At 48.2% G+C, this 14,374-nt stretch overlaps 1 pseudogene; it reads right to left on the reverse strand.

Annotated features, from left to right (window-relative positions):
- Positions 1-8,764: 8,764 nt before the first annotated feature.
- On the reverse strand, positions 8,765-14,025 carry LOC109766652 (serine/threonine-protein kinase RUNKEL-like; annotated as a pseudogene).
- Between the last annotated feature and the right edge of the window lie 349 nt (positions 14,026-14,374).

Here is a 14,374-nt window from a genome sequence, read left to right on the forward strand (position 1 = left end):
TATTTCGAGATTAGGATTTGTCACTCCGATTGTCGGAGAGGTATCTCTGGGCCCACTCGGTAATGCACATCACTATAAGCCTTGCAAGCATTGTGACTAATGAGTTAGTTGCGGGATGATGTGTTACGGAACTAGTAAAGAGACTTGCCGGTAACGAGATTGAACTAGGTATCGAGATACCGACGATCAAATCTCGGGCAAGTAACATACCGGTGACAAAGGGAACAACGTATATTGTTATGCGGTCTGACCGATAAAAATCTTTGTAGAATATGTGGGAGCCAATATGGGCATCCAGGTCCCACTATTGGTTATTGACCGGAGACGTGTCTCGGTCATGTCTACATAGTTCTCGAACCCGTAGGGTCCGCACGCTTAACGTTACGATGACAGTTTTATTGAGTTTTGATGTACCGAAGTAGTTCGGAGTCCCGGATGAGATCGGGGATATGACGAGGAGTCTCGAAATGGCTGAGACGTAAAGATCGATATATTGGACGACTATATTCGGACTTCGGAAATGTTCCGAGTGATTCGGCTATTTTTCGGAGTACCGGAGAGTTACGGGAATACGTATTGGGCCTTATTGGGCCATACGGGAAAGAAGAAAAAGGGCCTCAAGGGTGGCCGCACCCCTCCCCTTGGTCTGGTCCGAATTGGACTAGGGAAGGGGGGCGCCCCCTTCCTTCCTTCTCTTTTTCCCTTCCTCTTTTCCTATTCCATATGGGAGGTGGAATCCTACTAGGACTAGGGAGTCCTAGTAGGACTCCACACTTGGTGCGCCCCCTCCTAGGGCCGGCCTCCTCCTCCCTTGCTCCTTTATATACGGGGGTAGGGGGGCACCCCAGAGACACAACAATTGATCCTTGAGATCTCTTAGCCGTGTGCGGTGCCCCCCTCCACCATATTACACCTCGATAATACCGTTGCGGAGCTTAGGCGACGCCCTGCGTCGGTGGAACATCATCATCGTCACCACGCCGTCGTGCTGACGAAACTCTCCCTCAACACTCGGCTGGATCGGAGTTCAAGGGACGTCATCGAGCTGAACGTGTGTAGAACTCGGAGGTGCCGTACGTTCGGTATTTGATCGGTCGGATCGTGAAGACGTACGACTACATCAACCGCGTTGTGATAACGCTTCCGCTGTCGGTCTACGAGGGTACGTGGACAACACTCTCCCCTCTCGTTGCTATGCATCACCATGATCTTGCGTGTGCGTAGGAATTTTTTTGAAATTACTACGTTCCCCAACACGGTTGGAGCCGGACGCCGGCCAGGCTGGCCGCGTCCGCGTCGGTTCTCTAGGGCGGGCTCGTCGCCTAAGCCGCCGCCGGCCGTTGGGGCTGGGTCGCACCGGGTCCGGGTTCGGCCGAAGTGCGCCTCGCCGGGTGGAGAGGACGCCGTGTGCTGAAGGTCGCCGGGTCCACCGACGCGGGCGGAGCCGGATCCCGCCGGCTTGGCGAGCTGGTTGAGGCGGTCTTGCTGGGCCTTGGCCGCGCTGAGGAGGTCGTGCATCCGCTTGATGCGCTCCTTCAGCTCCTCGCCTGTGAGCTGATCCAGGCCGATCGCGGCCGTCTGGGCAGCACGCATGTTCTTCACTGGGGTTTCGTAGACGGTTGGGATGGCGCCGAGGGCACGGCCGATCGCTCCTCCCCGGGCTCGCACGTCGGCGACCCGGCTCGGCTCGGCCGCGGCAGGCGTGAAGCCGTAGGCGGCGTTGCGCTCCAGCTGAGCGGAGTCCAGGCGACGCTGCGTGGCGGCGAGCGTCTCGGTCAGGTCCAGCATCTGCTGGCGCCTTTTCTCGAGCTGGGCTCGGGCCTCGGCGATGTCGGAGGCGTCGATGTCAGTGCCGATGGGGACGCGGAGGCTCTGCATCGCGGCGCGCAACGGGTTGGACGGCTCGGCCCGTTCCGCTGCGGCCTTGGCGTCGGCGGCCTTCCTCGTCTTGCTCGACGAAGAAAAGGTGTCGGTGCCGGTGACGAAGACCTCCACGTGGACGTCCATTGCCGCGGCGGAGACGCCACCGCCGAGGGATAGCTGAGTACCTTGCTGGGGTACTCGTCGGCCGCGGGCGCATCGGAGATGCGCAGCGCGGCGAAGGAGGCAGCGAGCGCGTCAACGACGTTGTCCGCCAGCATGACGGGCTCGTCGGAGTCGGAGAGGAGCCCCGTCTGAAGCATGCTCCCGGCCAGCTCCTCGAGTTGCCCCACGGTGGGCGCCAACTGTCGTGGTGGGCGCACGGCAGATGCCATGGGATGGCTAAAGAGAGGAGGAGGCTCGAGGGCACTGGTGGGCTCAAGAGGCGAGGTTGGCATGAGTGAGCGCGGGACGCAAGACATACCCAGGTTCGGGGCTCTCCGGAGAGATAATACCCCTAGTCCTGCCGAGTGTGGTTTTATGCGTAACAGTACAGAGTTGCTCCTTGAGCTATATGGAGGAAGAAGGAAGACCGGCCAAGGCTTAGGCTGCTCCTCCTCCCTGGGTGTGTTCTACTGATCGGTGGCTAGTTCTTGTGTGCTTACTGCTTCTCTATCCTTGCTTACTTGCCTGTGTATGCGAGGGCTCCTAGGGGGTTTTATAGGCCAACCCCCAGGGGTACAATGGTAATGCTACAAGACCGTAGGGGCGGGTCGTCAGCGTCTCGGGACCCGGGCTGGGACCCGCCGGGGGCCTGTGGTTTGCCGGGTTCCCCTAGGTGCGGACCCCGCGTGCCTAGGGGAATTGTGTGTCGTCTTGTCGATCGTCAGGGAGTGGCCGAGTCGAGTCGGGTACAGTGGCGCTCCGTCAGGTCGCCGCTTGCTGGCGTCAGTGGTGACGACGGGGGCACTGTTGCCACGCCGGCACTGGTCAGCGGGCAGGTGAGGGGCACTGTTGCCACGCTCCGGCTGACCAGAGGCATGGGCAGGGCACTGTTGCCTCGGTCATCAGTGGATGAAGACTCGTCCCATCGTACGGCCTGGATGGGACGGGAGCTGACCCGTGGCTGGGTTGAGGAACACGCCAAGGGTGGAGCTGGCTTGTTGGGGAAGCCTCGGTCGTGCCGGGTTCGGCTGTCTTGTACTGGTTGTCGAGGCCGAGTCGAGGTGCCTGGCCGGGTCGCGCCGCCTGGCCGGGTCGCGCCGCCTGGCCGGGTCGAGCGACCCGGCCAAGCGCGTGCCGGCTTAAGGGGTGACGCCGGCCCCGTTGTTTTTGAAAAGGATCCGGGTTCCGTTGCCTGCCCGGGGTTCATCCCCTGACACGCGGCGTGCTTAACATTCAACAAACGAAAGTCATCGGAATAGGCATGTACGTGGTCGCACGCAAGCAACTGCCTCCTTATTACGCAAAAAAATGATTCTTCCCACTGACATCTAGGGCACACCGATTCGTAGGCTATCCTGTGGGCCTACTAAGTTGATGCGTACGTAGGGCTTTGTCAACTTAGTCAACAAACGATTCTAGCAGCAGTGACCATTGGATTTTAATCGAACGGTCATGCTGCTTCTTCAATCGTTGCTCTTCTTGCACCAGCCGCCCACACCAGCGCCGGCGAGACCACCTGCTCCTGCCTCCAGTGGCCGGCTGTGCTGCCGTGCAGGCCTCCACGCCCCACCCTACTCCCACCGCTGGCCAGGCCATCCCTCTACTCACCCACAACTCGTGATATTCTACGGCGACGGCAGCCTCACACCGCAGCCGAACCAGTCAACCCTCGTACTCCTCTCCGCGTGGGCATCCACTGCCACGTCTTCCCCGGCTCCGCGTCGTCCCCTTTCAGGCCTCGCCGTCGTCCACCGCCTTGGTGCTCTCGGCGCGGCGTGGTCAACGTGGTCAAGGAACGACTTCCGTCGGAAGAGTCTTGTACGTGGAGAGGCTGAGAGCTGGGTCCACCGCCGTAGCAAGGAAGTGCTTCCTTATTACGCGTAAAATAATTATTCCTCCACCTGACAACGGGGACCCACTGGAAGGGACTCCGTATTTTGCGACCCCCTGACACCTGGGACCTACCAGCTACATCTTTGCACGCAAGGAAGTGCGTCCATATTACGGGCAAAAAATTGATTCTCCCCCTGACCGCTGGGACCCACCATCAATAACTTCGCACGCAAGGAAGTGCCTCCTTATCCTCCCTGACAGTCGGGACCCACCTGGTCGAAGCATACGTAGCGTTTTCATTCTGGTCACGAACGTGTACGTGCATACTGACCGATCAATCTCTCTGCAACGATGAACCGAGGCCGAGCAAGCAGCAACACTGCAGTAGTAGAGCACCCGGCGTAGCAGTTCAGACAGTCCAGTCAAAACCGTGTACACGTATGTACAGCCATGTGCCAAAAAATACGGCCACGTACATACATACGGGCGAGGTCTCGAACGCCTACTCGCGCACTTGTACGACCAAGGCTCATGTACATGGAGAGGCAACAGAGACGTTATCCTGTTCATCGGCAGCTAACCGGCTGAGTTGGAACGGAGGAAACAGCGTCGTGTTCATCGGGAGCGAAGCCACTGGTTCGGAACGCGTCCTGTTCATCGGGAGCCAAGCCACTAGGTCGAAACACGTCTTGTTCATCGGAAGCCAACCGGCTTGGACAGAACAGCCGGAACAGGGTCTGGCGTACCGCAGAACGGAGGAAAACGGCCTTTTGTTCGACTGCGTACGGTCGAAACGGGGTCATGTTCATCGGGAAGGGTCTGGCATACCCCAGAACGGAGGAAACGGCCTTCTATTCGAGTGCCTACAGTCGAAACGGGGTGCTGTTGATCGGGAGGGGTGTGGCGTACCGCAAAACGGAGGAAACGAACTTGTGTTGGAGCGCCTACGGTCGAAACGGGGTCCTGTTCATCGAGAGGGGTGTCGCGTACCGCAAAACGGGACTCCATGGGCTATTGTTCATCCACCGTCTACTGCCTCGCTCTAGCCTCCACCTGCTACTATTCATCCACCGTCGACTTTCTCCAGCCTCCACCTGCTATTGTTCATCCACCGTCGACTTCCTCCAGCCTCCACCAGCTACTGTTCATCCATGGGGGCCTGTTCATCCAGCCTCCACCAGCTACTGTTCAACCAGCCCTCCATGGGGTTCTGTTCATCAAACCTCCACCGGCTACTGTTCATGGAGCCTCCACGGGGTCCTACATCCACCCTCCACCGGCCTCCTCGATCGGGGTCCTGTTCATCCAGCGCGGCAACGACCTACTACTACCACGGGGTCCTATTCATCCAAGCCCCACCGGGAACTGTTCATTCAACCCCCAACAACGATCATTGTTCATCAAGAGGCAGCAGGTTCGATTGGATTCAGTTAGCAGCAGTAGCGAAGGAATCCCTCGATCGGGTTCAGTTAATAGCCAGGGATCGATCAATCGCTCGGGTTTAGTAACGCGTAGCCAGTGCAATCGCTCGGGTTCAGTAAGCGAACGCCTCGCTCGGGTTCAGTTAGAGCCCAATGCCTCGCACCCACGCGCGTACGTGTACGAGAGAAACGCGCAATCCCTCCATGCTTCCCTCGGCCCCGACCACCCACCGTAACCGGGAACTCCCCAAAATTTTCCTCGCCCTCGCTTCTACCACGATTTTTTCTGTCATGGACGGCCCAAAGAATGTCATGCAGGTGCGTCTCCGGCCCGCCCAGGACGAAAAACCCATTTTCTGTCATGATTTTTTGTCATATAAGTAAAAGACCACCACATCTATAATGATACCGGGTTTTGTCACAATTATCGTCATAGAAGTGGCATAAGCATACAACAACAACAAAGCCTTTAGTCCCCAACAAGTTGGGGTAGGCTAAAATATCATGGATGTGTCTTTTTTTAGTGTAAGTAAAGGTATTTTTTTCAGAACCATCTTTTTTTTATTTTGGACCATCATATCTGGCCCAAACACCTCACTTTCCTTTTCACGATTACATTAGATGGATGATGTACACATACATACATCATCGTATATGCGCACACACGAGGAGTACGGTGACATCGTCTCCGACAGGGGCGTAGCTACGTACAGCTAGCGGATGTCACTGGCACCGGGTTCAATTTGCACTTGCTTAATATAATCCATTGATTTAGTGTGTAGGTCATTGATTGTTTGATATGTAGGCACGTGTTTTCTTATGTGGCCACCGGGTAATTTTCAGTCTGAGTCCGCCCATGTCTCCGACCCTTTGCCCTGCCGACCAGCACAACGCTCGGTCTGGCCATGGCGCCTAAGTCAGCGAGTGCAGGGTCCCTGGTGCCATCTCCGGCTAGCGGCCCTTCGCCAATGCCTGGAAGACAAAAACAACCATTTACATGTTTCTCAGAAAGGCATGTGTCATGCATTTAACATTAGTTTATGTTCTCTAAAAAAGAAAAACATTAGTCTATGTATAACGCAAAGTAACATACAGTTAGTGTATCATATATGACTTCATTTATTAGCTTGTAGACTTATTTTTATTGAAAAGTTATATGATGGTAACATAATCACCATCTTTTTCTTTATTTTCTTTTTCATCTATTTATTTTTTCTACCCATCCAACCATGTCACATAAGCAACTCATGCATGCAAGCCATAAATTAAATTTGCATTAGACTCTATGCATGCAATGCTGCCACATCGTCAATTCATGCATGTTAGTCATAAATTTATTTTTTCTATTAGAGTTCATCCTTCACATTTTGTTAGAAATAGCATATTTTTTTTAGTTGCAATTTCTTTCTTTTTATAATCTTCACATTTTTTAAGCTTATATAACTTACTCCCCCCGTCCCAAAATAAGTGACTCAATTTTGTAATAGTATAAAATTGAGTCACTTATTTTGGGACGGAGGGAGTATTTTTCTATTAGAGTTCATCCTTCACATTTTTTTAGCTGTATTTTTTCTCTTTTTATACGCTTCATATTGTTTTAAGCTTATGTGATTTATATTTTTCTATAGCAAATATTTTTGCATTATTTTAGCAAGGTTCTCACAGCAACGCGCATGGCATCATCTAGTTTAATATTATGTCATGTCATTAATATGCCTTGGTTGGATCCGGTGACGGACGCGCTTGAGTGTCGCTCCTTCCTGAAAGCGTTGTTGTTGAAGAACCTCGCCGTCCGTGTGATGTCACGAGATGGTTGGTGTGGATATGCTCATTGTTGTAATTTGCCTATTACGGATCTAATCGCTTTGTTTTTTTCCTCGCATACGCATAACTTTGGTCTGATGTGACTTTTTATTTCCCAACATGTTTTTCTGTGCGTGCGTTAGTGTTGGTTGTGTGGATCCTATTATGGAGAGTCGGTGTGTATGCTCGTTGTGTTTGTATTCTCTTGATTCACATTTTGAGCCAACAAAGTCCACCCTTTGTCCAAAAAAAAACCTAGTGAAGGTGGTGACATAGTTGGAGAGTGGGCGCCATCTGGCTTACCTCAACCCCCCCCCCCCCCCCCCCCCCCCAAAAAAAAGTTGTTTTATTGACATTATGCAATAAAGCTTGAGGGTTATTCTAAAAAGAAATAACAGACATGGATTGCGGCAGGGAGACCCTTGTCGACGGTGCTATTCATCTTAACCATGGAAGTTCCGCATCGCATGTTGGCTCACGCTCCCATGTGGGGTTGCTGGCCCGTCGGATAAGTCGACCTTGTTCCAAAGACTATTGATCTTCGTGGATGATGTCATGGTCTTCCTCAATCTATGGGAGCTAGACGTGGAGGTATTTTTGGCAATCCTGGTGGATTTCGGAATATCTCCCGGGATGAGGATCAACCATGGTAAGTGCATGGCGATGCCGATCAAAAACTCGGATGATGTTATGGCGCTCGTCTCGGCGAGCCTTCGCTGCATAAGTTTGTATCCCCACGCCCAATCCTGACTTTGTTGTTGGGTGTTTTATTCTCTCCCTTTTTTGGGGGGTTATTCTCTCTTTTCTTTAACATGTGATACGCACGCTTCTGTGTGTTTTCATAAGAAGAAGAAATGCCGAAATTTCCTTGGGCAAGATAACGACATGCACCTGTTAAGTCGTCATCTATTCCCCAAAGACAAGAATAAAAGGAGCCGTCCTCTATCTCTTCCTTTTAGGAAAAACACATTCCCTCATTAATTCTGTGAACGAGAAATACAGGCAAGTCGGGTGGGGGTTTGCAAGTCGCAACGATTGGAAACCTAAACGCAAAGGAGGTCGTTTTTGAAGTAACAGTTCCTGAAGGAGCGGTACAGGACAAACACCTGCATCCCTGTTCAGTAATGGAAGCGCGAGGGAAAAACAGTCGAAATGTAATGATGACAAGAAGAGATTGATTGGCCAGAAGGATATGGTCAAAGTCTGAACTATTCGTCGCCTCTGCTCCACTATGCACAGGCAGGGGAAGCCAATGCCCACAATTGATCAATGTGTGTTACTGCCTACCTGGCCCGGCAAAACCCAACCACGGATAAATTGCATACTTCATTATAGATACTGAAGCAAAGGTTGCTTATACCGACTTCGTACAGAGATCTCAACAATGGAAATTTCCACCGCTTGCTTGGTAACAGAAATAGGACAATTGTATTGTTGTATACATGATCATGATGTGCAACTAGGGAATTACATGAAACTGAAAACCTACATGCCAACCAAAACTGGCAAGGCAAATACAGATTTGGCCAAAAGTACCATATACAGCAGCCCCACATCATTGCGGATAAAGATTACATAACATGCAACGGTGTCCTGCGCACGGACAGCACTCCCGTGCCAGACAGTAGCAACTGAGGTCAGCACCATGCCCTATGATGATGAGGCAATGGCCCTGCTCATACTTATGTAATGGCAGCCAACTGACCGGCTCCTTCACCACATCTCTGCCGAGGTAGGCACTGCAATTCAGCACCCACACACGAAGCAGCATCAGCAAGAGATGAGACAAGCGCTTCTACTCGCATCAGAGCTGGCACTGATATTGGGAGTATCATTCCTTGGGTTAGATACTGTCTACAAGAGAATGCTAGGCTGTATAGCAGGCGAGTCAGCGGCAGGGGGGCGCCATGCTTCAACGAGTCCAGAAGAGCGCTCAGCTTAGGAAGATTTGTCAGCAAGCCCATTGTGGCCTCTCGAGGTGCTGCCTTGAGCAGCAACACCACGCAATCTGACGCCAAATAGATATATGTGGATCTGAATTTCCAACCACCTCCAGAAATATACCCATACTGCCACCAAGGTCGCATATGTCCACGATGTAAGATTGTTGATCAACAGCAATGCTCATGCTGAAGGCACCATCAACAAGGAGTGCAGGTTCTTTGGTGAGGACGATACTTCTGTTGCTGCCGATGCCACAGATAATGAAAGCTCTGCAGAGCTCCAAGGTTGGTTCCAGAAAATCATCCATATCTTTGGCAGTCGCAAACTCAAGTAGATTCCCTATTCTTCTGACAACTTGAAGCTGCGAAAGGATATTGGAGTCCATGTCGGGAGAAGATGCCAGAGCAAAACAAAGCTTGACATTGCTTACGTTTGCATTTGTAAGATCTCCAAGCAAGAATTCAAAGCACTGGGATACTGTCGCTTCATTCAGGATATCAGATACCTAACACAATCATGTTCCATCAGCATTACTAGAAGTTTCTGTGCATACATAGGTATTGGATCTTCATCCTCTGCAAATGAAGGGTACATTGGGAGAAAATATTTGTGAGAGATTGTTTTCAGGTCAGCTAAACATTGTTCGTCTGCAGTCAATGAAGAATCACTGAAGATCACAATCATCACATCAGACAGTATCTTCAAACACAGGAATCTGGCATCACAATCTTTATTGCCCTTGTAGAAGATGGATAAGCTTGGAAGGAATCGACTTGTGAATATTTTGTGTTCCCTAAGTATAACAGAAGGCTCCAAAGTAGCTGCGTCAAGAACCCTCAGCAATGTCATTTGGAAATCATCCCGAGCCTGGAAGTACAATAAAGTGTACACAAATTATCACAAAAGACAGGAGTTTAGTGAACACATTGCGTAATGCAAAGACTGTTAAGGCAAGACAACAATAACTCTAGGATGAGTTTATTTTAGACATTGCAGTACAAATATATAATGAATGGTCTCCATATTTTCTCATCAGGTTGGGTCCAGATAGTTACAGGCCATACCTTAAATGGTGTCTCCAATATCTTCATAAGATTAGCCAACTGGAGCAATACTTGACTTGTCACAACTCTGTGATTGAAGGATACACTCCCAAGAAGATGAAGGATGACACGGAACAAATGAATTGTGCTCCTTGGATGAGCACGTTTGCCGCCCATGACCTGCTGTATATCACTGGATACAGTGTCAAGAATGCCTGGGACCAACAAAGCAACTAACTGAACAAATGCTTCTGTACATTGATGAATGAAACCATCCTTCTCCTTTCCCAATCTATCGACTGCTGATAGTAGCTTTGCATTGCAAAAGAATTGTGGAAGCCACCTTCAACTGTTCTTGCAAAGAAGAGCAACAAATAGAAGGGCTTTCCTACGCAGTGTCAGTTCCCTGTTCTATCAGAGAAATAAGTCCAGGGACCAACTGTTTCTCCTCAGTTAATGACAGAATATAGCGGCTCATATTTGGTATGATATGACTGTTCCCTAATGCCGAGTTCAGAAGATTCAGACTTATCTGTTGCTCACGTGGATTGCCCTTAAGGAGTGTGCATGCAATATCCTTAAATGTTAGCTTCTCAGTATTAAATGACTACATGACGAACTGAATCGAGCTAGGCGGCTCAAACAAGAAATTGCAATAAGCCTTGTATTCTCCTGCTTCCCAGTTGCTTTATAGATGTAGCAAAGATGACCAATTACATCTCGGGAATCAAACCGTGATGTCCAATCTGTTCCTTGGCTACATATATTATCAATTGTCTGTAAGGCATAAAGCTGGGCTAGATCGTCTTCCCCTTTACGCAAGATAGGTGACACCAGTGCGATTACAGAACTAGGGACCTGCTCAGTTTGCCAAGTTAAATCATGAGAAGACAGTACTTTGAATTTGTAGCTGCAAATAAGGAAAGGAGCCATTCATATGTATGTCTAGGCTACATGACCACATACAACTAAGATACTTGTATATATTATATATCTTCATGTTCCAATACATACTCTTTTATGTACTTATAATAACTGCAAAAGCTCAACGCACACATTCATAATAGACTTGTGCCTAGACACATGAATAAAGAAAAAAACATGTATTGGAACGTCAAGTCGGTATCTACTATCTAGGCATATCCCTTCCCTCTTTAATCTAAAACTGACTCCTAATGCAGCATCCACGTTAAGCCACGTCACCCCTGAAATTGCAGTCGTTGGATTATATTGAGGATCAATCAAGTCTTACATCTTAACAGTTGGGCCTACGAACAGTCATGTCCTTTAGTTGAAAGGCACATCGCTTGGTCAATGAATGTCTCCTTATGGAAAACATGTCCCTTGGTGAAAAAATGTCTCTTCGTGGAAAGAAACACCCCTTAAAATAATGTCTTCTTATAAAATTTAGTTTGTAACTTCCCAAAAGATGTGACCATTGTAATTGCCTTAACTATGCTAGAACACTAATGTACCAAAATTTAACATTTCAATTTGTTTATGCACTTCAACAACATATGAACTTTGCAACTCTATGTCTAAAACGCAAAGTTTATCTATAAATATTTCAAAATAAACTCACTAATATACTTTCAACTTCTAATAAATTTCTACCTCACTAAATTCTCAAAAAAAACTGAATAAAATATCTAGTGAGGGCTATACACTGGTTTATGCTTATGTGTGGATTTAGTTCTTGCAGTTAATATTGTTTCAACTTCTAATAAATTTCTACTTCAGTACATTACGGTGGGCAAAGAGAATATGCTCCTATAGACGAATCAGTATCAACTACTAAAGATGTTGGAATCTAATTCCCAGTATCTTACCGCCACAACTTTTCTTTTCACAACGTGATGCAGTATAGGGTAATACTACAAGGTAAGTCCAGGTGAGTCAACCACTGACATGCAAATAAACATGTAGAGCATATGTTTCATTTTTAGTTTCTAACCTGCCACAAAGCACCAGCTTTGTCCTTCATAGTGTTGGTAAGTCTTGGGCATTGATTTCTTTGCTATCCTGATCAGATTGAGTTGATATGTAGAACAGTAATTCTCCAAGTGTTGCCATACAGAATCTCCTCAGTTTATCATGCTGGTCCCTTAAGCCATCTGACAAGGCATTAACAATTCCTGAACTAGCTAGCTCTGCATCAAGGATAGTGGAGTAGCGTATCAACAGTCCCATAAGTGAAGCAACCTGGGCATGCAAGACTGAAGTTTTTAATAGTCGAAGCATTTTTATAAGCAATAACATAATTGGGCCATTACCCATTAGTGATTATATTTGCAGCGTCAGTGTTCATGCTTAACAACTCCAGGTATCTGATGATATTCTGTTTTTCTGAAACCTGAAAAGATCCACTCAAACTCTGAATTATCTGGCTATGGAATGCATTCATCTGTTCTCGTGGTAACCTGATGTAATCAGCAGCAGGGAGAGCTTCAAAAGGAAGCACAGTGACAGTCTCGGTAGCCTTATCTCCTTTTTTTACTGGGCATAACTGGTTTAACAGCAAGATCTGTTGGATGCCAGAATGCTTCAAATATGTTAGACGGCTCAGAACCCGTTGCAGCAGCAGACGGTATCTTCGGACGTGCTTTCCTCAAACTAAACTAGGTGGAGTGGCCACCCATCAGGATTCTCTGAGCAGTTCTGCTCAGCTTTCAACATGGTATCAGGCTTAACAGAACACTTATCCGTGAGCATATCCACCTGATTTATGCAGTTCTCTTCATTTCCATCAGTTCCTTCGGTCGTATGCTTTTCATCTGCTGTGGATCCAGCATTATCTGATCCATCATTATCATCAGGTGCATCGCCTTCTGGATTTTCACCAAAATCAAGCTCCATGTCATCATTTCCTATCTTAACTTCAGCCTCATTTTCGTCTGTTTCTGTGGGAGGACGCCTGTAGTTCTCCTTGTCTTTTACCCTTTGCAAATTTTTCTTAGCTATGCGAGACATTCTAAGGACATTTACACCCTTAAAACCATCAGCCTTACAAGGTTTTGCGTTATTTTTCTTACCAGTTAGCACATTCTTAACAGGGGTTGTGAACACCTTGGCAGAATTTTCATCGTTCTTGCGTAGGTGTTCACGAGCCTTGGGTGGTGTCAGGTGTCTGGAGGGTTTATCCCCATTTCGCTCAGCTAGATATGGTGTAGTGGGAAATCCAACCATGTTGTCGAAGGCAGGTTGAGGAGGTAACGGAATCATTGGCATACTGTTTCTCCAGAAGTTGCGTGCACATAGTTCAGACCACTGTAGTCTTTCAGCTGGGTCTTTCATGAGTAAGCAGTTGATCAGATTCTGGAAAGACCTTGACGAGTTATCAGGTAAAGGTGGTGCAGGCTCTGAAAGTATGGATTTGACTAGCGGGGTAAATTCACGGCCCACGAAAGGAGGTCTTCCTACATAGCATTCGTATAGCACACAACCAAGAGCCCAGAAATCAGAAGCATATGAGCTGTCCCCTGCCTCTTGGAACAACTCAGGAGCCATGTAACATGGTGTCCCCCTCATAGGTTGTGGCACCTAAAGGACATGTGTTCAAACCGAAGGAAATCATTAAAATAAGATAAAACCAAACAAAACAAAATGCTTGAAGAAAAGGAAATGGGACCTCACATCTCCAGGGTCGATCTTCTCGATGTCATTTAAACGTCTTGCTAATCCAAAATCACACAGCTAGAACAATAAGGGGAAATTACTGTTAGCTCCCAGCAATTTTCTATTCCTTTGTTGTTACTGTATTTACATATTTCACAGTGGTGTCTACTGATTACCTTCATGCATCCAAACTCATCAAGTAGGATGTTAGATGGCTTCAGATCACAATAGATAATTCCTTGTGAATGCAAGAACCTAACACCCAACATGTTTTCAGTCAATCAAAGTCCACCCATAACACAATAGATATATTGAAACGAGGTTATCAAAGAAACTTTACAGGAGGGCTTTAACAAGATCGTAAGCCAGGTCATGCATGGCACTTTTAGGCAGCTTCTTATCCTGCATAAAAATAGACATGAGACCGAATACATAAAGGCAAAGCAAGCAGAAAAATGGGGTAGCATTTGTCTTCACTGATGTTACATATAGTAGAAGTCTGCATATGTCACACAACAGGTCTCTGGAACACAAACAAGCACCACAGAGAATTGTGTGGGTTGCCCTTATCAACACGTGTTTGTAGGATGACAAGCAAGCAGAAAAATGGGGTAGCATTTTGTCTTCACTGATGTTACATATAGTAAGAAGGTATGTTACATATAGTAAGAAGGTCTGCATATCTACTCA

The sequence above is a fragment of the Aegilops tauschii genome, chromosome 2 (assembly GCF_002575655.3).
Source record: "Aegilops tauschii subsp. strangulata cultivar AL8/78 chromosome 2, Aet v6.0, whole genome shotgun sequence".
NCBI lineage: Eukaryota > Viridiplantae > Streptophyta > Magnoliopsida > Poales > Poaceae > Aegilops > Aegilops tauschii.